At 41.3% G+C, this 13,375-nt stretch overlaps 1 protein-coding gene across 4 annotated transcripts in view; it reads left to right on the forward strand.

The window, feature by feature from the left end:
* Window positions 1–1,092: 1,092 nt before the first annotated feature.
* Window positions 1,093–13,375, forward strand: part of STRBP (spermatid perinuclear RNA binding protein) — a 197,834-nt gene continuing 185,551 nt past the window's right edge. For 2 of the 4 annotated variants that reach the window (XM_088466890.1, XM_088466914.1), the window contains exon 1: window positions 1,093–1,190. The gene's annotated coding sequence lies outside the window, so the exon portion shown is untranslated. Of the gene's footprint in view, window positions 1,191–2,605; window positions 2,630–2,669; window positions 2,730–13,375 lie in introns of those variants that run through there. The other 2 variants (XM_088466898.1, XM_088466905.1) reach the window with 2 other exon arrangements.

The following is a 13,375-nucleotide window of genomic DNA, read 5'->3' on the forward strand; positions in this document are numbered from 1 at the left end:
GAAATCACTAAGGACGCACGATAGGTTGTTAGTCACATTGCACAGTTTAGCAAGACATCATCTGTCCAGGAGTGGCGGTGAGTTGCCCAGGGAGTTCAAGGGAAATCGTTGACGACATGGCATCTTTTGCAGGCGTCCAGTGTGTGGCACCATTGGAAATGGATAGGTCTGTCCTACCACTCAGGGCTGTCTTAACAGCAGTGCAGGCCCCTGGGCAAAGAAATGCACTGGGGCCCCTATTAAACAATCCTCTGCCGGAGATGCTATCGGTGGAGGCTGTGCCGGGGGAGGGGGGGATGTTGGCTATCGGCAGAAAAACAGAAGTCATTTACAGGAAAAAAAACACAAGTCACAGTCTGAACATGTACAGTACAACAAATTTCCGGGGAACACTAGCGGGGGTGCACCGCCGCTATTTCCCCCTTTAGCCGGTACCCGCAGACTGCCTCCTCCCCATGCAGAAATATCAGCGGTGGCAGCTATGAGATGGGGGGTAGGGGTGCTATTGGTTGCAGCCCTTGGAATCCTGGGGCCCTTGGGCAACTGCCCATTTAGCCTATAGGTAGAGACGGCCCTACCACTCCGTAGCAAAATTAACTGGAAAGCTAGCTACCATTGGGCCACTTTAGACGTGATCTAATATTGCTGAGTGGCAACGGAAACATGGATCAAGTCCCTCCTGGTTCTCTGTATAGTAAAAGTAAAAATGTAAGAAGAGAAAAAAATTAAACAGTTACAAGAAACAACAACACGTTTTTTTATATATAGCTTTGAACACATACATATATATATATATATATATATATATATGTATATATATATATACAAAGACGTATATGATATGGTGTAAATGTATCCGCATGAAGTGGTACATGGTACTTATAGACGCACATAGGGGAGTGAGGAACAAGGGCAGATGGGTCCTAGACCTACACAGTCCGCCTCAGGTGCAGAATCCCGGGCACGCGAACCCGCCGCGCGCCCTCAGGTGCACACAGTCCCCTCGCTGCATGCGCTCCCTGCGCGCTCCCCTTCAGGTGCAGGAGGAGGAGGGGGCGGGGCCTCGCTCAGCTCCCCGGGCCAATGGGCGCGGGCAGCGCGGTCACGTGCTCGGGTGCTGGGCTCGCGCCCTGCGCTTGGTGTGTGAGGATAAGGAGGAGGCGGCGGAGCAGAGCATCACCGGGATACCGGTAACTACAGGGGGGTTATCCGGGGGGGATGGGAGGCGGTTACTGGCCGCCCAGCGGGTGACTCATAGGGAGGAGGGCAGAAGCTCGTGGCACCGACCCCAAATGGTAGCAGCAAGGAGGAACATAGAACGTATGCATAGAGTTCGGATCACTGATGAGGGGCACACACACGGAGCCGGGCACCGTGTGAGGGGAGGGGGCGCTGTTTGGTGTCTGTGTGTGACCTGTCAGTGTCCCTCCTGCGTGCTGTGCATGCATTCTGCATCTCATACATAATACATGGCTACATACATAGTAGTGATGCGCATGTGGTTATTGTTGTGCTGTTCCTGCGTGTGTGTGAGAGATACAGTAAGTGCTGCAGTGCCCCCGTACAAGTTACTGCTGTCCCTTTGTGCTGTGTTTGCACCTAATGCGCGATGTGACCAGGGTATAAATGTATTGGGTACTGTAGCTCATTAGCCTAGGTAGGACTGCAGCCTTTATGGCACCTATGTATTAGTGAAGGGGGAACCATGTCCTGCCAGTCACTACGGGCTAAGTGCCTATTCGCAGCTGTCATAGTAAATGGAGATTTGTGTGACTGCCTACAAGCACCTCCCTTCAGGTGTCCTAGGCAGATGGGCAGCTGTGGTACTCAGTCCTGATCGCAGCAGTAGCAAACCTGGGATGCTGAGCATTTCCAGATAAAGATTTGCAAGGATAACAATCCGTCAGACCTGCCCCATGTGTAAGGGAAAGTTACTCAAATATTGTGGAGCATCTTCTAAATGATAATCTAAAAACTGTATCATCCTTTCATTCATAGAATCTATATAGTGTAGTGTTTTGGCTGTGGCTTCCTGCAATGTATGTGTCTTTTACACTTTTGCTAGGCTACTGTTATGGGATATGTTGCCATGGGGGTGGTTGCACTGCAAAGTTATTGCTGTAAACTATTTGCTGATCATAAAGGTTTAAAATATTGCATGACATTACATTCAACTGAGAATGTCTTTTATATCATGTTGAGGTATAAGTATTTAATGGTATAACGTGCATGCTTATTTACTATTGCTATGGGCAAGGGGTGTTTTTGTTTCTGTCTGTTGTCATTGACTGGTTGTATCTTTATTATTTGCAATTTACTGAAGGACTGAAGTCCATCGAATCATCAGATATCTGTGAAATGCTTGTCTGTATTTGCCTACAGTTACCTGCATGGTCCAGACTGCTGTGTGTTTGGATTCCATGCCCTTATGCCTTCTTATGAGTACCTCTTCATGAATAGGGATTTGTTCTTTCTGCACATGCTCTCTGCATTCTCCAGCCCCCCCCCCCCCCCCCCCCCCAACAGCTCTGCCAGATGGTGTCCCTCAGACTCAGGCTAGTTTGTCACGTTGCTGCAGGACAGACTGTGCTGGGATGAGCATGTAGAATGAATGGAGTTGGAAGCGAAGGTACCTACTCTGATGTTTGTGTAGTGTGTGGAAATTTAAATTCATGTTTAAAGAATTGTCCTGGGATTTGAAGGCAACCATGAATTCAGCGAGGGGTGAGGTAATTTTCGCATTTAAATCAAACCTCATAAAAAAAGCAAACTAATAATATTAATAAAAACTTAGCTTCACTTTTTTTTGTAGTTATTGGATTAATAATTGTAGTTGACAAAACTGTTTATTGAGATTTTCATAACAATATTCTTGTAAACCAGTACTAAATTAGTTTTTTTATTTTTTTACATTGTTTTCTTTTATAAGTATTTTATAAGTATTATATAAGTATATTTCCATACTTTAATGCATTATACTTTACAATCTATGCTGTATCACAATTTCATGTGTACGTTATCAGTCACATCATTAGAATGACTGTATCTGCTTGTTTTACTTGTACTGCCATTAACTTGTGTCTTAACAGTGCTAAAGGTGTGTTTGGTATTTAACATCTTTTATTGCCAGACTGAAATTCTCCAGTCACCTTGCAGGAAAAAAATATTTATACTTTTCAACATGCTTGACTGTGTAACCCCTTAATGGCTGTCTGACTTGGAACAAGGCTTTTCAGATTCAAGCTACAGTAGTACGGTTATGTGCCCCAGAGCTTGGTACATAAGGGCTTGAATTTTGTCTGGTTCTCAAACTTGCTATTTATTGCATTGTTAAATATTTATCCATATGAGTTAAGCATATACAATGCAAAGTTAAACCTTTATGACTTATGCTAGAGAAGTGGCTACATAAGAAGTAGGCTAGAAGTAAAAATAAACACAAGCTATTTTGAAAGTTCAATATCTGTAATTTGGGAAAAGGTCAAAGTGTAGTTGCTATTACAACTTTTTTTTTTCTTTCTTTTATTGTTAAACAGTCACGTGGGCTGTGTTATGGTTTCATCAGTCCAGACTTGCTCATTTTCAGATCCCCAGATATAAGCAGTGACTCCCTGGAATGTGCTGCCTATAATCGTGTTCATTCATAAAATGTTCATTTCCTTATTTGTTTCCTTTCAAAGAGTTTTACTTTGTATATTTGTAGCTTTGCGCAATGTTCATATTATTGATGTGATTGTTAAACATGTGTGTTATTCACCTGTCCTGTGCCCTTTCCCTTTAGAGGTTGTGTTATTCTGGCTGAGCCATAGCAGACCTCTTCTTTTGCCTTCTAGGCAGCAAAGCTTGGTTTAGCCCTTTACACTAATATGTTCATACCAGAATACAGCCAAATTAAAGTGGCTTCAACCTAGCTGCCTGTTTTCATATTACGCTATAAAATGTGGGCTTTCTGTGTTCATTTAACCTAGAAATTCTGTAATCATATGGTATAGGAAAAGAATGAGGCTGCAGACAGAATGGAGTATAACTGAATTATACCTTTTTAGAAGCGTTGAAATTTTTAGCTATTCATCATAATCCAATTACAGTTGAATGTATGCGAGGAAAGCCGACCCGCTGGAATGCTGGGCAGCTCCTGCCTCATTGATGAGGTACTTCTCTGTCACAGTGGGAAGGATTGAAACTTCAGATGTCAACAAATGCTTAAAGAAATATAATGGCGTATCTTTATTAGATAGATTTCTACCGTGGCCTGTGTCTTTCATATGTCATATTAAGTTTTTATGGTAAAGCAGACGATTACCAACTTTTGGTCTAGAAGGCATGTGCTGACAACAGAATATCTATGCATATAACCCTTGATTGACTACTACAGTCTATTTTATGTTTGTATTGTAAAGTACTTGCTCGTATCTTTTCATCTGAAGTGTCTATACTTCTGGCCAAACTTCAGTGACTTCTTGATGATGTGACATATTTTACTTGCTCTAAGAGGCTTAAGATGATTGACATGATTGTTGTAATTGATATAGGGTCGAAACCGGTGCATGTCTATGCACATGCATTTTCCATGTGCAGCTGGCAATAGATCATTTTCTTCTGCAAATTTGATGTCTTCTAAGGTGAGCTTTTAATCTCTGCATGATTTATAAATCGTGCTATCTTATGAGTTGCACATGGATTTACTGCTACAGTATGATGTGATTTTGTATTTTAAGCACTGTATTTAATTTAACCCATAGTTTAGTAGGGCTAGTGTGTTGTAAAGACTTTTTATTTATTTTAAAATGTCATTAACATGACATTTTACAGTAGTCTGTGCATTCAGCATGTATTATAGTATAGAGTTAGTGAAAGTGGATGGACGCATTAAGTGGTTATATTGTATGCTAAGCTCAGGAAACCTTGTGTTTAATATTCTGTACAGAAGAAGAGCATTAGTCCAAGATAGTGATGAGTATGTAACCCAAACAATTTTAAGTGATTTATAATTGATGTTGAATTGCATGTTGCTGGACTGGTTCAACATTTTGTGTGATTTATTACTATTATTATAATTTTTTTTTTTTTTAAACTTTGATCAAGGGAGGTCAAAATATTGTAGAATTCTGGAGTAATTCGATAAAATCCAGGAACCAGCGGGATTTGTTTTTATGGAGCTGGGGAAGCTATACATCTCCTGAAATCAGTGGAAGTGACTCAACCCTGGACACTGATAGTAGTATAATTATTTTTAAAGGCACAATGCCTGACTGACTTCTGGAATTTGTGCAGCAATGACTGACTTTGGCTACACATGGTGATGTATTGGTAGCCACTTTGGTTATTTTTCAGTCTATAGATCAAGCACCGTGGTTGGGTTCTCACCAAAAATTGTCATCCATTTAAAAAGAAGAAAAGCTGATCACCTCGACCAGAATGACCAGTGTGGTATGGGAGTTAATGTCTACATGTGTATTGTGAGACAAATTGGTTCATATTAAAGCTGGTAATTTTCGTATTCAGACCAAATGAAAATATCTGCGCGTGAGAGAGACGTTGGTACCAGTAAATGTTCTCTCTGCTTTCTGTTATTTTATTTAATCTCTGTAATAATCCATGCAATGTCCTTCACGTAACTTTTTGAAAATAGATTGTCTTCTTTTTAATGTGCATAGGAAAAATGCTTTCCCAGCAATCCATTTTATTTCACATCTATTTAGTTCTGATAAGTTTAATGTTTATGAAAGTTAGTGTCTTTTATCTAGAAGTCAAATTGAAATTTAGCATTTACAAAATTTGGCTGTAGTAATCCACTTGTCAGTTGCATTGTTCTCTGTTCATGGTTGTGAACATTTCTTTAAAAATGTATGGCGCATGGCGTACTGAGGCTAGATATGAGGACACATCTGTACTTCCAATTGATTAAGAATCTTCACTCGGGTTGCAGTTGAACTCAACCATACAGTGATAATCATATGACAACATAAACTTGGGTTGATTTGATTACCTTTGATTTTTCAGGCACAATGCACCACGATTTAGGGGCACATGTATATTTGTCTTATGCAGTACCCTCTAATATGACTACATTGTCTATTTCTATGCATACCTTTATGGTAGCAAACAGAAATTGGCGATTGTAGGCAGGGCTGTGGAGTCCGATTTGGTAGAAATGTACCGACTGCAGCTTTGAAATAACTTAAAATCTATTTAATAATTGTCCCAACGCATTTCCTGAGATTAACATGCAGAAGTAGGTGCATGTGCCTGTGGTGTGAACCCACCCCACCCCTTCCTTAATCTCCTGCAGCCCTCCCGCACAGTGGGGAACAGGGTGAATGGGTTAGTTGAGGCAACCAGTAACTGACATATCACCGCTACCACTCTGAGTTGGCTTTGTCAGCCCATTCACCCACCTTTCCAGGCTCCACTTTACTTGAGCAGGCTTTGACCACTTTATTGCAGCACATGAAATACTCACCTGCACATTTACAATGACGTGCAGCCTGGGTATATATGCTGCCGATGAAGTACACCACTAAGCTGTGTGCACTGCATACACTAATTAGCCCATGTCCTGGAAAAACAGGTCTGAGCCACAGAGACCCAACCTCGCAACTTACAGGACTGAAAAGAATCTGTTGCTCACGTTTTGGTATCGCAGGACACCTTCAGAGGTCTTGTGCGGTCAGTGCCTTGACAGGTCAGAGCTCCTCTGGCTATCACAATTTGTCTAAGTCGCTGAGATCCTTAAGCTTGCACATTGTCCTGATTCCATCACATCAACCTTAAGACAGGTGTTCACTTGCGGCCTAATATATCTAGCATTCCTGCTAGGCTTGTTTTCGTGGTGCGCCACGCCCCACCCCTTTTTTTTAAAAGTCCAAAATTCGCCTTGCCCCCTTACCAGCGCCCTGCTGGGATCACCGTACAGACAGGCTGTCAGCTCTTCCCGCTGATTGGTTCCACCGGCAAGTTAATCGATGCCGTGAACATGAACACTGCATCGATTTACACTACGGGTGAGCTTGGGGGCAGCTCAGCATCTCTGTGATTGCTGGACACACCTCCTTCAGTGGTGAAAGGGGGGGGTTCTCAAGGACACACCCCTTTTCTAGTGACCACTCCCCCTTTTCAGAAGCCAAATGCCCCTATCGGAGTGCCGCCTTGTTCCCTGGCCTCCCTAGAAGGAACACTAATATCCCACTCCTTGACAGGTAACATAGTTTATCTCCTTACGATGACATGTACTTTACTGGTCAATGGCTTTAATGTTATGACTGAGTGGTGTATGTTACAATATATATTCACGCAATATTCACGTAATACAATGTTTTACAGAAAAATTAAACCTGCAGTTGGTTTTAATGGTGTAAGATAACAGTAGTATGATTGCCCAATAAAATGTCAGGGGTATTAGAACTCAATAATTTGTACGGGAGCCATAGTAATATACCCACAGTAAAATGTAAAACAATAGACGTGGCAGGTATTATGCCATTAATAGTGGCATTGCGCAGTAATAGTACTCTGTAATATGTCAGCAGTAACAGTAAATTCCATTAATAAGTCACCTTTAATAACAGTAAATATTACGTAATAAAATGCCTCCACTTGTAGTAATGAATAATACAATGTCAGTAGTAGTTGAGTAATGTGCCAGCAGTAGTATTGCCCTTTAATATGCCAAAAGTAATAGTAATTCCTATTAATAAACAATGAGAATTGGTAATTCAAATGCCAGCAGTCGTAGAAAGTAATATGGCAGCACTAACGGTAATGTCCATTAATAAGTCACTAGTAGTAGTAATGCCCAAAGAAATGACATAGAAATAGATCAGTGTGCTGCCAGTAGTAACTTTAGTGAGGATGTTACATACCCATCAATATATTAATAGTGATGCTGAATAAATTCCCAACAGTGCCCAGTAATAACCAAGCAGTAGTGTGGTCTTTAATACGTAGTCCTGTTCTAACCATCTGCTTCTGGATCACATTCTGCTGTTTGCAGTGCTTCTAGTATTGTGGCCCCAGCAGCTAAATACACTTACGCTTCTACTTGTTATTGGCATGGCCCCAACAGCTGCACTTACCCTTTCACTTGCTGGTAGCTTGGCCCCAGAAGCTGCACTCACCCTTCCAACTGCTATTATTATGGTCCCAGCAGCTCGGGGCACTCATTGTCCCAGTGTGCGCTTACGCATTCCTCCCCCATATCGGTGGTCCATACATCTGCCCCATTGCTGTGTACAGTCTTGGTTACTGAGACCTGTGGTTGCTTCTCCTACAGGGAACAATTGATTTAGACTACAAAAAGCTTTTGGGTAGTACTTTCTATAACTGCATTGATTACGGTACATCTGTTTAACTGAGTCCTTGTAATGAATCCTTGCATATGCAGGGGTTGAATAATATACTATTCAGGTGGAGGTTAAATATTACGCTGCACAATTTTGAACTTTACATTAGGTTTGACAATTGTGTATGTGTGTGTGTGTATATAGATGGATTTATTTGCAGGGAGAGCAACACTTCGGACCACAAAGGTATTTTATAGCTTGATAAAGGACCATTTATGGTCCATTTCCTGTTGCTACAGTATATTAATTTGATTCTGGATCCTCTCCTGTGTGGACTAACGCCTTTGCTGGAGTGTCCACTTTTTTCAAGTACAAAGCTATATATTCATATCAAAGGCAGCACTTCAAAATGCATTAGTAGCGTAGAGGATACAATCAAGAATACCACTCAGGGTTTCCAATAAAGGGAGCAATTCATTTGTTAGCGTCGGCGGCTGTCAGTGCAAATCAATTGTTGCGCTGTTTGGGCGCAAGCAACCACCGGCGCTGGCATTTCTGCTTGCCCTCTTCTCAGGAGGTAAGCAGAAATGTGCGATATGTCACTGTTCTGGCAAAAACTACCATTTGTGTGCCCTAACCAGGGCTTTAGATGGGTTTAGCTGCTATTCGCAGCTAAACAGTGTCTAATTGAGCGCGTCAAGCGTAATAATTAATGGGCGCACAAAACAATTGATTTACAACATTTGGCGCCCATTGATTAACCCTGTCTAATTGGGCGTGACAAGTGCGATTATTAATGGGTGCCCAAAATCTATCCCGACTAGCCAAAACAATAAAAACACCATATTGTGTAGCCTCCCCCCTCTCCCTCATGTCACCAAGACCGCTCTGACCCGTTGAGGCATGGATTCCACAATACCTCTGACTGTGTCCTGTGGTATCTGGCAACAAGACGTTAACAGCAGATCTTTTAAGTCCTGTAAGTTGCGAGGTGGGACCTCCATGGCTCAGACTTGTTTTCCAGCACATCCCACAAATGCTCGATCGAATTTAGATCTGGGGAATTTAGAGCCAATACCTTAAACTCTTTGCATGTTCTTGGTCTGCACCAATGTTTAGGTAAGTGTAAAGCTGGGTACACACCTAACAACAGATATATCTGCAGATCATAGTTCTCACACACTGAACAACCATCATCTGGCCGTGGGTCCTGCTGTCCGGGGGATGTGTTGCGCCCCGCTCCCCACTGCCTCTGCTGCAAGTGTCAGGGAGGTCGTCTGAGCACTCGTCTACACAGCACGATGCCCCAATATATCTGCAGATATATTGGGCATCGGCTGTGCAGCACAGCCGATGCGATATGTGTACACACTGGCTGACGGGCACACGATATATTGGCCGATCAATTGATCGGCCAATATATCTGCCAGTGTATACCCTGCACTACTTGTCAAAGTAAAATCCACATGAATGCCAGGAGCCAAGGTTTTCCAGTAGAACATTGCCCATCTCAACACTGCGCACCGGCTTGCCTTCTTCCCGTAGTGCATCCTAGTGTCATCTCTTCCCCAAGAAAATTATGCCACGCACCCGGCCGTTGACATGATGTAAAAAAAAATGTGATTAATCAGACCAGTCCACCATCTTTCATTGCTCCATGGTTCAGTTATTACGCTCCCGTGCCCATTGTAGGTGCTTTCATCGGTGGACAGGGCACACTGACCGGTGTGTTGATACCAAGCTGACACCTCTATTATAGCCAGCATGAACATTTTCAGCAATTTGTGCTACAGTAGCTCTTCTGTGGGATAGGACCAGACCTGCTGACCTTCGCTCCCCACGTGCATCAATGAGCCAGTAGACCTTTCTTGCACCACTTTTGGTAAGTACTAACCACTGCATACAGGGATCACCCCACAAGACCTGCCATTTTTTAAATAACAACGACTGGGTCAGACTATCACAATTTGACACTTGTCAAAGCCACTCAGATCCTTACGCTTGCCCATTTTGCCTGCTTCCAACACATCAACTTCAAGAACTGACTGTTCACTTGCTACCTAATCTATCCCAACCCATGGCAGGTGCCATTGTAGCAAGGCAATCAATGTTATTCACTTCACCTGTTAGTGGTTTTAATGTTATGGCTGATCAGAGTACATATTATTATATCTTCTATGCATGGTATACCATTCACTTTATTCCTTGGGCACCCATGATTCAATGTGTGAAGTAAATTTATTTAGGTTGGCAACTCCTGTAATGGGACCCTGATGTTCACAGTCAACACTGACCTGCTTATTGTGATGAAAGGCCATTCTGACACTCCACTTGAGAACTACCTCTCAGGAAGTAGTGATATGATCAATGATGATGGGAATACAGTATTTAATATACGCTCACACAAGCCAATTGTTTAATGGGTTGTATTTAGTTCTAGAAGTTATTGTGTGAATTCCTTTGAAACTTAGCATTTAAATTAACATTCAATTTCCAGTGTTTCTTGATAACCGTACACTTCACACCACTATTTGGTGATATTTGGCCTATGTTGATTGATCTAAGACCCAAAGTTACAGCTATCTCTCACCTGTGTTTTAGTAGAAGCATATTTCTGCCACTTATAAAAGCGCAGAACATTTTTGAGAGCACTTCAGTGTTTATTGGTTTTAATCTGACAAGGAAAATGCTTCTTTGAAAGTGTCTTGCTTCTCGCACACAGGTTGTAGAGCTTTACGCATGCCCCGAAGCAGATTTCTTTCTATATGCTGACATTTGTGAGATCTGTGCGCGTTGTGTGCAACTCAGAATCAGCACCCAATTGTGCAAGCACAAGTAAAGAAATTAACAAAGTAAATCCTATTTACCCTAAAGGCAATGTGTAGGGTGTGTTGGAAAGACAAATTCCCAATATATCTGTCCTGTTTTAACCAAGAGCTACTGTAGATTTTAAGGGTCCCTGAAGTGAATGGAGGAGAGAAGGTGGGCCTCTGTTTCTCGAACACATATATTCCCTCTCTACATATTGCGTACCTAGTATGCAGCCCACACACACAATAGTTGTACATGGCAAGTTTGTCCGACTTACAAAACAGAAGTGTATCTCGGGATAAGCTTCTCTCCTTCGGTAGTGAGACACAGACAGCAGGCTGTTAATGAGCCTGTTACTTGGCTGCCAGTCAAGAGGACCCAACTCGCAAACCGGAACGGAGGCCCACCTTCTCTCCTCCACTGACTTCAGGGACCCTCCATCTCTACAGTAGCTCTTAGTTAAGACAGGACAGATATATTGGGAATTTGTCTTTCCAACACACCCTACAACATTGCCTTTAGGTTAAAATAATTTTACATGTAAACTTGTGGCGCACATTTACTGTAGTGTACACCATCTGTTTTATCCAGTGCTTGTCTCTAGAATACACATATTCTACACCATCTTAAAGTATTCCTATCAAAGTACATTATCTATTCTTTCTGTGGTTCGATATCGTAGCAAAATAATTATATTCAAGATTTCAAGCAGTTAGAAGTGGCCTGATTGTAGCATGTTTATCTCTCCTCCCAAAACCTAATATTGAGATGCAGTACAGTCCACGGTATCATCATCATTTACTCAAAAGGTAGCTATCATTTACTTATATTGCAAGGTGTGCTACTTGGCCTTCATTATCATCTAATTTCCAGTGTACATGTAGGTTAGGGTTAACAAATTAGTAGCTGACTGCACAAAATGGAGCAGCCATTGTAAAGCCGGCCTCCTGGGTGCTGTTTCAATTTACTAGTTTCTCTGCAGCCCGACCCTGAACATTAACAATAACTGATCTGTTTCTTCGTCCTGTTTGTAATAGGAAAACCTGGAAAAGCTGATATCTTTTCTAATTTTGAGTGGCGCAGATTCCATTTGTATGCAATCCTTTCTCTTTAGTGACAATCACTTACAGCAAGTGGAAGGAAAAGTTTTTTTTTTTTTTTTTTCTTTTTTAAATGGAGGCAGCACAACATAATACATATTGAGGGATATTTCTAAAAGGCTGTTTGCAAATTAATTTATTTGTGCTTAGGCTGTTCTTTGGAGCATCATACCTATAAAGCTGGACTATAAAGCCTTGGAACGAATAATGGGATGATCCATATAAGCAGGATTACATCGCAATATGTATAAAACGAATCATTGTCTGGGACAAAAAAATCTTTTTCTTTTCTTTTTTTTTTTTTACAAATCATTGCAACGCTTTTCTTTTTATAACATGAATATGATTTGATGAAATATATTTATAATGTCTTAGCAGGGCTGCCATATTTAGAATTAATATACATCTTTATAATAGATTTTATAGGTATCTTTAGAATGTTAAAATTAAGAAACATCGTATCATTTTGAAGGTGCAAACAAAAATAAGCATTCTTTTTTCTTAACGTAATACCTGGAAGCGCCATCTTGCCGCTGTAGAATTGGGAAATGCAAAGCGTCCTTTTCCCAACACTTTAACCATTTGTATTTAAAAATAACGAAATGTATGCTGTTTATACTGTATATAAAGGATCACTAGAGGCATACACAATGTCGTATTCTAGCTAGATTTCCTAGTCTTAAATCTCCTTTTATGTATGACCAAGAACCCTACAATGGTAGATATTAAGCCCAAAGGTGGCTCTGATGACTGAGACTGCACTATCTGAGCAGACGAAACCATTACAGAAATGACCTCTGCTTTCCCCCAAACATGGAACCTGCTAATTTCTAACTACAGTACTTCTCAGCTGGGTGGAAATAGAATGTAATTATACAACTAATGGTGTGGTCTGATTTGTATTTCTGAGGGATGTGGCTCATTCTCAGTTACTATTCTAGTTTCTATATGAGGATACTTAACTTGGTGGTTAGAGTGGGAAGAACAATTAGTGCTAATGAAAACCGCTGCAGCATATCAGTGATAATAGAAGCTTTCCTGTTATCAAGTCCACTTTATCCAGTATTATGTTGAATTGGTAGACTTTTGCAAACACAAATTACTATTTTTGAAGATATCATTAGATTAACCATAGTAGTTTTTGTAGTGTTGCGCTCACGATCCTTTGAGATTCCAAAGCAT

This window comes from Taudactylus pleione, unplaced genomic scaffold (genome assembly GCF_031769625.1).
Source record: "Taudactylus pleione unplaced genomic scaffold, aTauple2 ptg000009l, whole genome shotgun sequence".
Lineage (NCBI taxonomy): Eukaryota > Metazoa > Chordata > Amphibia > Anura > Myobatrachidae > Taudactylus > Taudactylus pleione.